Source organism: Ursus arctos, unplaced genomic scaffold (genome assembly GCF_023065955.2).
Source record: "Ursus arctos isolate Adak ecotype North America unplaced genomic scaffold, UrsArc2.0 scaffold_11, whole genome shotgun sequence".
NCBI lineage: Eukaryota > Metazoa > Chordata > Mammalia > Carnivora > Ursidae > Ursus > Ursus arctos.
Window position 1 is genome coordinate 32739751 of NW_026622775.1, and position 15142 is coordinate 32754892.

Here is a 15142-nt window from a genome sequence, read left to right on the forward strand (position 1 = left end):
AAAGCCAGTGATCATTTACTCTTATTATCAATGCTTTGCTGGAGTATAGGGCAAGGGAACAGGAGATAATGTGTTTCTCTGTCTATTTTGTGAGACAATGCCCACTTGCCCAGTCCCCTTTTCACTCAACTTTTTGCACACCATCAGTCAGCTGCCCTGTTGGGTGATTCCTGGTACCTCATATGCTGCTTGAGCAGTAAGTCAGCTTACTACCATTCTTGGTCCAGGACCCATCAAGAAAATCCCTGTTACAAGCAAGGTCTTTGAAATGTAGTTTTACGCCAATGAAAGGGCTATCTAGTGCCCATCTTGAGGGGAAGAAGATGAATCTATCCTGTCTTCTGGGCTTTTACTTATTTTATAAACTCTCACCTTTATAAACAAGTTCTGTCACACTGAGAGGAAGGAGATATGCAAAATGTAACACCTGGAGTCATAAAATGTAATGACCTCAAATAACACATCTCAGAAAGGGGGGGGGGGGGGGACCTGGTTCCAGAGAAGAAAAAAAGAGGCAAAGGAGCGAATCTGCACTATTAAAACAGGAGTAATAGAAACCCTCCTGGGTTTTTCCAGTAAGTTTTGTGCACCAGCAGCAACCACCTAATCAATATGCACATCCTCACCCTCATAAAACCTCCTGTCCCCAAACAGAAACTGCGGGTCCCTCGTCCCCGTGTCCTCAGGGGCAGAAATCACCCAAAAGGGAGGAGATTTCAGAGGGTAGGAAGGGGCAAAACCAGGTATGTGTAGCTCCAACATCCTCATTTTCCTGCCAGCTATGAGCCTGAAAGTCCACTCAGGAACCAGCCCTGGCACCTAGGCACCCTTCCGCCTGGGCCCTCCCCGCCAGAGGGGCGCGAGAGGTTGCGGAGCCCGCAGCGCACGCAGTTTTCGGACTCCAAACCATGACCCCGCCACCACCACCCTCCTTCCCCGTGCCTGCACCCCAGACCCTCGCTTTCTAACCCCTTTCAGCGAGAACTCGTTGGGGTAGGACAAGGGATGCTCCCCGGCCAAGAGGAGACATGCCTGGCTTCTCTTTGCCGGAATGAGTTGCTGGGGGTAGGGTAGGGGTGGTCATGGACGGGGGGCTCTTTAGAAAGACCCAGGACACGGGGCAACTGAAACCTCAGGACCAGCCACCCTCGCTCCCAGCCTTCACCCCACCCCTCGCCTTAAAGCCGACTTCTCCAGAGGCCGGCGGCGGCGGCTTGGCGCGGCCGGGATGGGGCTGAGAGAGAAACCCGGCGCCACCACGGCCTCGCCACAGGGACTGCGCAGGTGGGCGCAGCCCTGGAAGGTCAGCGCGGCCGGAGCTCAGAGTTACACCCCGGGCCCCGAGAGTGTGTGAGCGAGAGGATGAACCCGCGCGCTCGCCGGGCCGAGGGGCGCTCGGCGGCAGGGCAAGCGCGGAGACAGGGGTAGCCCGGCCGCCGAGCAGAGACTGCTCCCCCACAGCGCAGGCGACAGGGCTGGAGGGGCTATCGGGGCTGTGAGACGGGGAAACTTAATGCAAAACAGACAGCTCCCCCCGCCAGGACGTGCCCCCGCGCTCTCAGACCCGCTCCAACGCCTCCCGAATCACCCACCATCACCCACACCACCCTGCAAAAACCCCCACCGAGCCCTCGGATCCCGGGCGGGTAATTACCTCTCCCGGAGGCGGAGTGGGGGGCGGCAGCAGCAGCAGACACTTTTAGCCTGACTTTCCTGCGTTCGCTTGCGAGCGTGTGCGCGCCGAGCGGGAGCTGTAACCTGCTATTTATAGACCCGAGCCTCAGCACCCGGGGCTGAGAACCAGGAGGAAGCGAGCAGGCGGCGGCGGCGCAGGGCGCGGGCCGCGGCTCCCCGAGGCTCTCGCGGCTCCCTCAGGCGCCCGGCTCCGGCCGCGCTCGGCGCTCGCTCCCCGCCCTCCCGCCCGCCCCGCCGCGCGCGCCGCGGAGAAGTTGTCACCAGCGCGGCCGCCTCTCCGGCTGCTCACACGCCCCCTGGCACAATTGCTACTTTCTCCCCCCACCCCCACCCTCCCTGCTCCTCTTCCTCCTCCTCCGCGCGTTCCAAGCGGTCTCCTCCCAATGTCACCAGCGGCCCAATAGAGGCGGCGGCGGCAGCGACCGTCTCGCAACTGGCGCAGCTCGCTTCCCGCTCCTGATGGAGTGGAGTTGGTTCCCCGGCCGCCCAGCCCCAAATGACCCAAACGCGCTTGCTCCGTGAGCTGACACCCTGCACCCCGACCCTCTGCAAGCGGCGACGGTCGCCCAGCCCGGGCTGGGGGAGCACAGCGGCAGAGTGGTGAGGGGTGACCCGGAGCCGCCACGCTGAAAGGGGGGCCGGAAAAACCACAGGGTTCTCTAACGGGAGGGAGGGGGTGCCCCGGACCCCGGCCACTGGCGGCGCCCGCCCAGTCTAGGGGTGAGCGAGAGTGGGAGGTGGTGTCCCCCGTGCCCCGCACTTCAGCCTGCCACCACCCTGGGACCCGTCTCTCTTGCCACTCCTCCGCCTTGGCCCGGGTAGAGGTCTGGCGAGGGAGACCCGGGCAGTGACTGGGCCTCCAGCTCAGCGCAACCCACCGCCACCCACCGCCAGCCCCCACGTCGCGGCGGGTGCCTGAGGCCGAGCTGCTCCTAACCAGCGTGTGACACGCCTTTGGCAGCCCGAGTGCGTGGGGACAAATCTGCACTCTGCGTGTTTGGGGTGTCAAGAAAACAGGGTACGTAATCACGCAGTCTGAACGGAGACTAAAACTCCCCCACTTCCTAGCCAACAAGCCCCCGGTGGAAGGCACGCAGCCCGGTTATTCCGGGCGGTGGGGTGTGGGGCAAACGAGCCTCTCCATCCGCGCCTTACAGGTGCCACCTGGCGGTTCTCTTGCAGAGGTTTTCTGTGAACTGCTCGAAGGTAATGGGAAGGCTGGGAACGCGGAGCGCCAGTCCGCTCACATCCGCAGCCTTTCCCTTCCCTAAGGGCGCTTTAAATCCACGTTTTAAATAAAACGGAGCGAGAAAGCTAGTACACATGGGTTACATTTGCCATGCAGGAATCCCGAAGTTAGGGTGGTGAAGTCGATGTGGGTTAAGTCAGTACTTACGGTTACACAAAGTGGGAAGCTATAGCTGCCCCCGGCTGTCACCCCTGCTGTCATTTCCTGCATCTAGGCAAACATTCACTCCACAAACATTTAACTGCCACTAGGTTGTAAGCTTTATCTATGAGAACAGAGACTTTGGTGTTTGTTTGTTTGTCTGTTTTTCCATCACTTTTCCTCAGAGCTTGAAACAATGCCTTACACGCTGTAGTTTCCATAAATGTTTATGGAGTAAATTAAACACTCTGGGCCAGACACTATGCTTGGCTCATTCTCTCCCTTAGCCCCTGCAGCCCTTCCCTTTTCCTCTCTTCAAGCTTTTTCTGCTATGCCCAGCCACCATCCCATGTGAGCTAGAAAGAGAGAAGGAGAAAGGTGAGGGGCTAGCAATCCAGGCAGGCCCTGTGGGGATGTGGATCCCACTTGAGGAGCCTGGGACAGTTAGGTTTCTCCCGCATGGGGCAGTGCTGAACACACCCATTTGGGGGGAAGAAGAAGAAAAAAAAAAAAAAATGATGTCTTATTCGGAGCGTGAAACAATGGATAAATTCTGCTAATAGACATCTGCTGGCAAGATGATACAACTTTCTCATTGGGCAACAGTTTCAGCCTTTTCTTAAAATACAGAAAGACTGAAAGAATATCAGACCATCAGGGCGCCAGAGCTTTGCTACTAAATTGAAAAGATGTTTAACCGTATTTGTCCTCTAACTTGAAATGGAGCTCTGTGTGTGTGTGTGTTTATGAAGACTGCCACAGCGCCAGAAGTACTAAACTGTTCCTTTTAAAAGACAGAGTTGTAAAATAGATGCGGCTAATGTCTTTATGGAAATGAACACTTAAAGTGAGATACCCAGAAAACCCTCTTACAATTAAAATCCAGACATAGATCATGCTGACCCGGACCTTTTACATGGCTGCTGAGGAAAACGCCGTGTGCCTGTGCATGTCATCTAGGAACTTTCAATTCTGAGGAGAGAGAGGGAGACTGAGAGAAGACAGGGCGAGGAGGGAGGGAACGAGTCACATACATGTACCACGTGGCATTTTAAATATCTATTGATCAGGGACGCCTGAGTGGCGCAGTCGTTCAGCGTCTGTCGGCTCAGGGCGTGATCCTGGCGTTCTGGGATCGAGCCCCACATCAGGCTCCTCCCTCGCTGGGAGCCTGCTTCTTCCTCTCCCACTCCCCCTGCCTGTGTTCCCTCTCTCGCTGGCTGTCTCTGTCAAATAAATAAATAAAATCTTTTTTATAAATAAATAAATAAATAAATAAATAAATAAATAAAATAAAAATCTATCGATCAGCCTGGTAGTTACCTTTTTTAGTTATTTGTTGTTTTCTTTAAATAACCCTAGAGGATTCAGATGCTTCTATGGTTTATTAAACTCATTTTTAATGAGCATTCTCTCTTACAAACCTTGAACTTTTAGCCACTTGTGCCCCCCAAACATAACTCCATTTGCCAATGAAGGACAAAATATTTTTCATATCCTTTTGAAATATCTTTGTATGGCCGGAGGTCAAAAACGTGATTCCCAGTAGTTACCTTGCTGTCTAAAGCAATAAAATCAACCCAGGGTCTGCAGGGCTCGTGTCACACCCTCCTTTTTAGTGAAGTAATTCATTCATTATTCCTGGGGATTTCTATTGCAAGTGAGCTTGGTATGGCACAAGGAGGACTCGATACTTTTGTGATCCTTCATTATTAAAAACCTAGAAAAATATAGCACCAACTATGACAGAGGTGCTTTTTCTCACCACAGTTGTTAATTTATGTTAATGATAGCTTTGTACACCAAGTCATGGTTTTCATTCTATTTTTGAAAAATTAACGCTGGAAGAAGTATGCTTTGATAATCATACATTAAGGTTATTTTTACATGTGTATGCGTGTGTGTGTGTATTTAAATTAATGGGAAATGTTATTAGAAATAGAAATTTGACCCAGCTTAAGTAAAAAAGGAGAAACCATTGTAAAGATACCGGGTTACCCATAGAACTCAAAAACAGGAATGCAGCTGGGCATCAGTGACCACTTGGAAACAGGGCCATGCCATTAAGATTTTATCTCTCCCTCTTCCCCACCACGCTGCCTGCTCCATTCTTTCTCTCTCTCTCTCTCCCTCATACAGACTTTCTCTGCTTCTCCGGTGTGCACTGGGTTGCATGGTCACTCACAGCTCTTGAATTTCATAGTCTAAGGGCCAGTTCCAAATAAGGAAGTACCATGATTGGCCCAGGTGCTGGACCCTAGTCCAGACAATCATGGCCAGGAGATGGAGGGCAGGTTACATTCTCATGGCAGCTGCTATAGTAATCAGGGGGCTGGTAGCAATGTGTTGAGACAAGAGGGAAAGGATAAAACTTCCCAGAATGTGGGGAGAAGTATCGGTCACTCCTGATCACTACGAACTCCCAAACCTTGCTGTTCCATGAATACTGGCACAAAAAGCAAAAGAAACACAAGGAGAAATGACATCTGTGTAAAAGCATATGGATGTTTAAATATTGAGTGAGGCAGAATGCCTCTTACCGATCGTGGTGCTCTAAGATGACTTGTCCTAGTGGAAGGAGTTATATGGTTTTATGATCTCTTGATGTGGAACTGGATGACCATGAAGAAGGAATCAAGTATTTCACAGACAGTTTACTTTAGCTTCTTTTAACACGGCAAATTAAATCAGAGATTTTTTTAAATGAAGGAAATGAGTGTGATACCATTTACATTTATTGAAGATAAACATTCTGCTTTCTCATTTACATAATAGCTACATTTCTGAAATGTCTATAAATCATATATTTGAAAGTGAGTCATATTTCAAACATAATAGGGTGGTGAGTCTTTACATTTTTGTGGTCATGAACCCCTCTGAGAATTTGAAGAGAGCTGTGGACTCTCCCCAGAAAAAAAATATGAACAGAAGCATGCACACTTGTGGTGAGATGATATGTGCCATCTTTACATTAGTCCCCTCTTATGTATGATTTCACTTTCCACAGTGTCAGTTACTCGGTCTAGAAGCAGGTGATCCTCCATCTGCTGTATCATCAGAAAGTCAGTCGCAGCCTAACACGATGTCGCCATGCCTACCTCATTCCCGTACTTCATCTCAGCACGTAGGATTTTAACACTTCACGTCATCACAGAAGAGCGGTTGAGTACACCACAGAAGGAAATTTGGGACAGTAAGAGACCACATTCACGTAACTTCGATTACGGTATGTTATAATTGCTCTATCTCATTCTTATTTTCTGTCGTCAATATGTCACTGTGTCTAATTTATAAATTAGGCTTTAGGGTAGGTTTGCACGTATAGGAAAAAACATAGTATATATACAGTTCAGCACTTTCTATGGTTTTGGGCATCCACTGGGGTCCGGGAAGTCTCTTCTGTGGACACTGGAGGTTCACCGCACTTGAGATCTGAAACTTTAAACATCCTGTTTCTTTTTCCTTCCTTCAGTCACTCCCATTTTGAACAAGTGGAACAAAGTTTCCAGATTCTTTAACAAAAGATTCGAATGCCCAGTAATCATAAGCCAAAACCTTGGTTGAGGCTAGCGTGTGCTGGAGCCTATGTGAACCTAGGGAGCGAGTCCCCTTCCCACGCACTCCTGCCCTGAATGAGCCATAAATGAGCTGTAGGTAGGAAAAAAGCAAAAAACAAAAAACAGAGCTCTTAGAAGGATGGGAGAAAATTGCAACATGGAGAAGGAAGTTGTATTACTTTGCTAGGACTATCATAAAATACCACAGACTGGGTGGCATAAACAACAGAAATGTATTTCTCACAGTGCTGGAGCTTGGAAGTTCTAGATCAAGATGCTATCAGGGTTGCTCTCTCCTGAGGCTTCTCTTCTTAGCTTGAAGGTCACTACCTTTCTCTGTGTCCTCACATGGGCTTTCCTCGGTGCGCAGCATCTCTGGTGTCTCTGAGTGTGTCTACATTTCTTCTTCTTATAAGGACGGCAGTCATATTGGGTTAGCTGCCACCCTGAGAGCTTCATTTTAACCTAATCACCTCTTTAAGACCCTTTCTCCAGACGGTCATATTCTGAGGTACTGGGCTTCAACATATGAATTTGAAAGGACACAGTTGAAAGCCCATAACAGAGAGGCATTGCCTCAAACTCCAGAATGGGTCTTGAGGTGGAGGTGGGTTAGAGATTTCCCCTTTATGTTAACAGGGCCCAAGAGTAAAGAAATTTGTATCCAGCTTTCCCAATGGAGTGTTTTGAGAATCTCAGTGTTAATAGTAGAACCCAGAACACAAGGGTGTGAAGTGGAAATATAAATGTTAATATGGCTTATCTAGATCCTCAAGGGCTGAGGATCATGGCCTGTCCAGTCCCCTGGGTTTTCTCATGCCTACTTAGTAAGGATGGAGCCCCTGTGAGCGGTAGGAGGCCTAGAAGTTAGTTGGGAAAGAGGGCCAGCTAAATGGGACATGGAACAGGCCACCTGGAAGGGCAACCACATAAGATACCAAGGAACAGTGTGTCCTGTTGACTGGTGTGCAGAGATGTGGCCACAACTGCATGGCCTTGCTTGGTCCCAGATATGGGACCAAGCAGTTACCTCAGAATAGTCAGAGACTGTTCACTAGAGCAAAGTATTGCTTCAGTCACACCCAGAGAACAGAAACCAAGTCACCTCTTTGGAAAATGAGAGAGGTCATCAACACCCAGACGTGTCTCCCAGTATCATAGTGCTTCATAAGTTTCCTCTGGACCAGTAAGCTACCCCAGAGTGAGGGAGAAAGAGGAAGAGAGGGAGTAACAGTATCTCAAATTGGGTAAGTGTTAAACCCAGATACCTTCAGTTTAATAGGACTAAGAAAACGAAATTAAGTTTTCTGTTTCTGAGTATAAATGGATGCTTATAAGTTAATTTTATTGTAGAAAAATTAGTTCCACTTGTTATACCTGAGATTTACAGACTCTATGGACTTTTAAGAATATATCCCTTACATTTCTTATTTTTAATGAACTTTCAGAAAGTGCACTGATACCCCAGAATAGCACCTATGACTCCAGACTGAGAATATTTGCCCCAGGGGATCTGGTTCTTTAAATCTGGTTGTGTGAAATATCTTTTTAACCAAAAAAATACTGCTTATATATGTAATTTTCACTAATGTATTATTTGAAATTCTATTTTCTTAAAGAGAGTCATGTCTGTAATTTAAAGCACAATAGCTCACATGATTATATTTAGTAAATGCCAGAAAAATAATAGACTCATAAATGGAGAAATTATAAACAATCACTGGGTAAAGATAGCTATATTCAAGGAGTAGAGGGATCAGAGGTGACAGTATTATGCTGCTTCACTTCAAGAAATATAAAGCTTTAAAAAAAAATGGAAGTCTTCAAAAGCAAAAATATCTTGTTTTTCTTCCTGTCCCCATTTTCAACCAAATACTTTTTTGTTATCTAATTATGTCACTAATGGCATAAAATGAAGGACAAACTTACATATCAGACACGTTTGTACCACAAATGTTTGTGGTAATCAGTGGCATTGATTAGAGCAACTAGTACTTTCCAGAGCTAAGCTCAGTCTCTGACTATTTTGTTACATTTTGTTCATTGGTGTCTCTATCACTTAAACAGACAAATATATCCTTCTCATCTTGTTTTGAAAAATTTCTCTACATCCAATCTTCCTGACAATTTACCATGCTAGGTCTTTTTTCTATGGTATAATCACATTTTACCATCTCTTAGTGACCTGATCTAGGCTGGGATAAACCAATTTTGATCACCAAAGCCAGACAGAATTGGGTCTAACTGTAACCCCCAGTAAAACCTGTATGTCTGGAGATGCTCTCCAGCAAGATGTCATTTGTGCTTCAGGATCAGACAAATGAGAGCTCCAATCATGGTACTCATTCATCAGTTGTGTGATCTTCGACAAGTGCCTTAAAATTTCTGAGTTTCTTCTTCCTTATCTATAAAATGGAGATAATAGTACCTACCTGATAGATTGACCATGAGAATCCTTTGGGACGCTGTAAGGACATGACATGAGCTGGCATCCGTCTTGCACAACTTATCTATCCAATCTCCCCTCGCCAAGACTGAAGAAGATGAACATGGAAGAGGCAACATCATTATGAAAACTAATCTGTATGTTCTAGGCTACTTCACCATTATCTATGACTAGACATTTGTTACAGAGATATTGGTCAGCACCTATGAAAAGATTCTGGCTAAGGTCTGTGCCATCCGAGAGAACTTTCCAGAGAATTTCCCAAATACTAAGCCAAAGTGCCATGAAGGAAACAGGAAAAATCAAATCTTGTGGGAAGAATCAGAAAAATCTTCATGAAGGAGGTGATGTTTGATATGTGAGGGATTTCAGGAGACATAATTGGCAGGAATCCCACCAGAAGACACCTGGGCACAGGAATAAGTGAAGTCCACCTGGCGAAGTGAAGTCTACCTCATCCTAGAGGGTCTGATTAGAACATCATCTACTCTCAGAAGACCATCCATTTAATCCTCTTCTGTGCTTCCCTAGCACTGTGAACCTGCCTCAGCTGTCACTTACTGCACTGGATTTGTTTACCTATGTGTCTCCTTCACTGGGTCACAAGTTCCACCTGAGAGTACAAACCATGTTTTCTTTAGCTCTATGTAACAGATAATAAGGTTCTCGAAAACTGAGAACTTGAAACCTAGGGAATTTTACATTTACTTATTTTTAAGTCATATTATATCCAACTCGAACCTCTCACTACACTTGCTAAAAAATCTGTCAGTTCTTAGGGTTTGCTTTATCCCTTTTGGACCTTCTGATGGAATAGGGGTGTACTCAGTCCTGAGGCATCTTCTGACCCATGATTTTTCTCAGCACTTCTGCATTCCTCACAGGATCAACAGGAACTCTGGACCTCCACATGGCACATGAAGATCATGGGACATCATTACCCATCCATCTAGAACCTTCCTCTCTCAATGCTCTCTAACACCCTACCCCAGGCTGAGTGCAGAACTTCATTGAGATGTGCCACGTTTGGGGCACTTCAGAACGTATTTTCAGTGTACGTACTTTCTATTTCTTGCAGATTAACCCCTAAGGGGGAAGAAGGACAACCACATCCATTTTCCTGTCCTTTTCTCATTTCCTACCTTTTCTCCCTTCCCAGTTTTCTACTTCCCTACCCTATCCTCCTCTCTCTGGGGGCAATCGTACTTCTCTTTCTTGGGACAATAATGCCAGAGAAGATGCAGAGAAAGAATTTGAAGAGAACATGAAGAGAAAATTCATCTGTGTTGTTTCAAAAATACTAGCACGTGTTATACTAATCGATGAACCAGTGTGTGAATGTGTACACACGTGTGTGTGTGTGTGTGTGTGATCACTAACTTTTTGAAGACTTTTGAAATTTCAGACTAACTTTTCTTTTTAATATACAATGAAATATTGCTTTCTACAACATACCCAGAAAAATAGAAAGTTACAGATTTTCTTCTTTGTAAATAGAATATAAGCTTTTCACACAGAACACATTGCAATATTCTCTAAGGTGAAAGCTGAGAAATCATTATAGATAGCTCAAAAATGTTCTTCCTTCAAAACACTGCACTTATGGGCAAATAGGATCATTTGAAACCTTAGGAAATGGTTGAGAAAATTCATCAATGTGAAAAGACAACCAAAGACAACCATTTTATTTGGTCTAAAATGAAGTAACATTTTATAGGACTGAGTTTCAGTTTCATGAAAGTTATAATGAAAACAAATGAGTGACTTATTTTTTGCTTTCTATAATGTAAAAATAAAAATCTCCTTGTCTGAGTTAGCCTTATCTGGTTTTGTAACCAAAAGCTCTGAGAGTAGATTTAAGTGTGTGTTTTTGTTTTTGTTTTTGTCTTTAAACCTTGATAGATGGGGTACTCAGAAGTGAGTGGAAGCAGGGAGCAGGGGAACACCACTACTTTGAAACTGAACATTTTACCAGGTTCTCCAAATGGAGGATTAATATAAACGATGTGGTCAGATTACTTTTTATTTGGGGCAGGGGGATACTTTGCTGGGTTTTTGTTACGGTAAAACCAAAAACAATGTTACTCTACAGTGGGACATTCAAAATAGTGAGGAAGCAAAATAGCTCTAAATAATCATAAAAAGGTTGTTTTTGTTTAGTCCCTATTTATATCTCTGAAGATGATTATGTTTTCTGGAGGCAGGCTTTGAACTGGGGGTCAAGAGTGGTGGATGAGAGGGAAACTCCATCTGTGTCTTGCTGGATCTCAGAAGGTTGTGGGGCAACTGAACTCCAGGCAAGGAGCCCATGACCAAAGGCACTTCTCTTTCAAAGATGCCAAATGCTCCCTGCATCATGTTGGCAGACCAAGTAGAGTCCCTTCCGCACCCCATTCTGTCTCTATCGCCACATCCCAGCTACCTTATGAAAGGACGTGGCCTTTGTATAGGTCATCTTTTGTTTGTTCTCCTCTGTCGTCATTCCTTTGTATACCCACCATTTATCTGAGGTATAGTTACACAGTAGCAGAATCTTAGCTGAGTCTCAGTGACTTTGTTCCCTCCCAGGGTGGATCAGGAGGCCGGCAAAAACGTTGGGGAAGCCAGCCCGGTGTTAGAATCAGAAGATAATTGATTGAGGGGACTCTGCAAACCAGAACAAATTGGTAGAACATATAAGCATTCTTTGGATCAAGAAAATACTGGACTTCCAAAAATCAAATGGGATACCAGCCGCAACTATTCCTATGTGTTGCAGAGAGGTATGATCCCCAAAGCCTGGAAAAGCCATGCATATTTGAGTGATAGTTATGAAAAACGGAAGTACATGGGGCAGACATGAAATACTAGAATGTATGGTGTTGGCCTGTCTGGTAGGTTTCCTCTCTCTGCATCTCTCATTTTTTTTCTGTCAGAGAAGCCACTGGCGTTGCTACTACTGGGGTCCTGGTCACCTTATACTGGACAGCTATGAATGGAGGGACAAAGAAAACTTAGATGACACTGCCATTCAGAACCATAGTCCTTGTTGCTTCTGAATCCTTCCCTTCGATCATTAATACTTCTCAGCAATTTTTATTGTCTATGCTTCTTTTTGGAAGTTCCCCTTTCTCCTTCTACCACTAGTTGAATGACCTTCTGTATTCTCGTCAGTCCAAATTGCAAAGGATAGCATCAGATTGACTGGGACAATTAATCAGCCCCCTATTAAGAAGAGAGCCTCTTGCAGCAGGCCCCGCATGTGTTGCTGACCCACATGTGGTTAGGCTAGCCTTAGCTCAGGTGGCCATACTTCTCTACAGAGTATAAAGGGCAGCGTACCGGTGTTTCTGAGAGCAGGTCACTGGGAAGATTTCAGATCGAGGGAGAGACTCTGGGCACCGGGCCAGTAAAAGCCCTTAGTGAAACAAATGCACATTCAAATACAGAAGAAAACAGCATTTGATGAAAACGTGAGCACATACAGTGAAGTATGTTTCTGCTAAAGGTCATGAAATCAAAGAAAGAGGTTCAAATACTTGTCACCACCACAGACCACACTTACATGGCAACAAAAAAGTCAAATCTCTTACTGTCCAGGTCAAATTCCTAACATGTGATTCATTGTTGAGCTCTGTCTTTCTAAAATAAGGAAAACACTGGCCAGTTTTAGTTCTGCTTTTTATAATAAAGCATGCAGTTGTGGCTTTTATTAGTTCCAAAAGAGAAAGCATACTACGTGAAATAGTAAACCACAGCTTGATGGTCCCTTGGTAATCACATTCCAGGGATGCCGCAGTTCAGTTATCCAAGTATTGATGAAAGGCTAACTTTTTATTATACACAAACCAATTTAAACTGTTCTTACAATGAATAAAAAAAGTCATCTTTGCTTGCACAATTACACAATTACATGGTTTTCAGCAATCTCTAAATGTTTCTTTCTTTAAAATTCCCTTGGAACATGGCTATTTTTATATTACCTATAGGTAGATTTTTTTTTTTTGAAATCTGAGGAATAAAATTAAAGTCAAATTTTGACTTGCTTCTATCTCAAGGTCAGGCAATACCTCCAATCCAAATGACTTAGTGGTAAAAGAGGCTCAAAATCAATATTCCAAAGACCTACTGCATCAAGTCCCCTGGTTCCCAGCCACTGTATTCTCGCTCTCCTTGCATTTGGAGCCATTCGACACCTTGACGCAGGCTCAGCCACTTCTCGGTTCCAAAGGCCCTCGGTGGGAAGGATTTGAGGACAGCCACACCACACCGGACGGGCCAGCTTCGAGATACACTTAGGGCGCTTCCTTCTCAGAGTCTGTGTCCGGTTCTCCTGACTTGGATTTTTCTTGTTTCTGAAACCCGGAATTAAAAACAAGTTTTTGAAAAATTGGCTCTGTGTCTTGGAAACAAGTCGCTGACATTTGTGGGATTTATCTTTCGTTTTTAGACATGGACACGTCTTCCCAGAACATCCGGTCTGCTTTCCGTTCACCCGGTCCACAATTAGAGTGTTCTACGTGTAATGCCCCAGCATGATACCCTGGGGACCCGAGAGGCGCCTACGGAGCCCCGGAGCCCGATCGGAAGCCAGCAAACTATGGCCTAGAGTCCGCAGCTGCCCTGCAGCCTGTTTCTGTAAAGCTTGCCAGCTGAGTACGGTTTTTATTTGTCAGACTGGTTTTTTGTTTTGTTTTGGTTTTTCTTTTGTTTTTTTGTTTGTGTAAATTTTTTATTATGTTAGTCCCCATACAGTACATCATTAGTTTTTGATGCAATGTTCCATGATTCACTATTTGTGTATAACACCCAGTGCACCATGCAATACGTGCCCTCCTTAATACCCATCACCGGCCTGTCCCATTCCCCCACCCCCTCCCCTCTGAAGCCCTCAGTTTGTTTCCTGGAGTCCAAAGTCTCTCATGGTCAGGCTGTTTCTTTAAAAGAAAGAGGAAGACGACTATGCAATAGAGGCTGCAAGTGGCGTTCGAAGCCTAAAATGTTTACTATTTGGCCCTTTACGGGAGAAGTTCGCCAATCCTTGAACCAAATTACCACAGAGCCAGAGAGTTGATCTAGCCCTCAGTCCATCGCTGCCCTTGCTGTTTAAAAGGAAACTGCTTTTGTGGTCTCTCCTTATTGGGGTGCTTAATTTAGAAAAAGCATTTGCCAACTAAACAATTCCATACCAAGAACCAGAGTCTGTGTTGGCTGGCTTGAGAAAATAAACCACATATAAAAGAGCAGTTTCTGGGGCCCCTGGGTGGCTCAGTCGGTTAAGTATCTGCCTTCAGCTCTGGTCATGATCCCAGGGTCCTGGGATTGAGCCCCACATCAGGCTCCCTGCTCAGTGCGGAGCCTACTTCTCCCTCTCTCTCTGTTCCTTCCCCTTGCCCCTGCTTGTGCTCCCTCTCTCTCTCTCAAATAAATAAATAAAATCTTAAAAAAATAAAATTAGAAAAAATATATATCCTAGTATTTCCTTATCGTTACATCCATTTCTCTATATTATCCTGAGAAATTTCTGGTAACATAGTTTAAGCATTGGCTACCACCATACCCACATTTCTGTCAAACATTCTGAGCTGCTCAAGTGAGCATATTGAACCCAGAATCCCTGGCAAGGCACCCAATGCAAAATAATCAATTCTATCTAAAATTATTCTTCTCTCTTCTTGGTCTGACACCCTCGGAATCCATTCCACACATACTGCAGGTTTTTGCCATCACAAATGAGCAAAATCTCGTTGATTCTTTTTGTTGTTGTATAAATCTTGTCCCTCCAGCTTTGACTTTGTCTTTGCCACCACAGGAGCACGCCGGGATGGATTCTAGCTCTGGCTCTGAAGGCAGCGTTGGAGTGTAGACGCACAGACAGCTGACAACTGCTGACTTACTTCCCTCGGGTGAAGTCATCACGGGGCCCTCTGGCAAGAAAAGAACAGCCTCATTAAATAGGAGACAAATTTGCTTCTGCTTTCAAGGAATCGTTGGTGGAATGTGGGCTTCTAAGGTACTCAGAGGCCTAGGAGTCTGCCAAATTCCCTACTTCGGTTTTCCTGATCCCATTCTTTC

General features: G+C 45.5%; 1 protein-coding gene and 1 long non-coding RNA gene across 5 annotated transcripts in view; one reads left to right on the forward strand and one right to left on the reverse strand.

Moving 5' to 3' along the window:
• The window catches only part of INPP4B (inositol polyphosphate-4-phosphatase type II B), a 738855-nt gene extending 736962 nt beyond the window's left edge, over positions 1-1893 (reverse strand). For 3 of the 4 annotated variants that reach the window (XM_057310095.1, XM_057310094.1, XM_044384340.3), the window contains exon 1: positions 1655-1882. The gene's annotated coding sequence lies outside the window, so the exon portion shown is untranslated. Of the gene's footprint in view, positions 1-1654 lie in introns of all 4 variants that reach the window. The other variant, XM_026499399.4, reaches the window with a different exon arrangement.
• Positions 1894-2381: 488 nt separating this feature from the next.
• Positions 2382-13708, forward strand: LOC130543345 (uncharacterized). Its single transcript, XR_008958640.1, has 3 exons — positions 2382-2713; positions 6093-6311; positions 13518-13708. It is a non-coding gene; the product is annotated as an uncharacterized LOC130543345 (long non-coding RNA).
• Positions 13709-15142: the final 1434 nt, after the last annotated feature.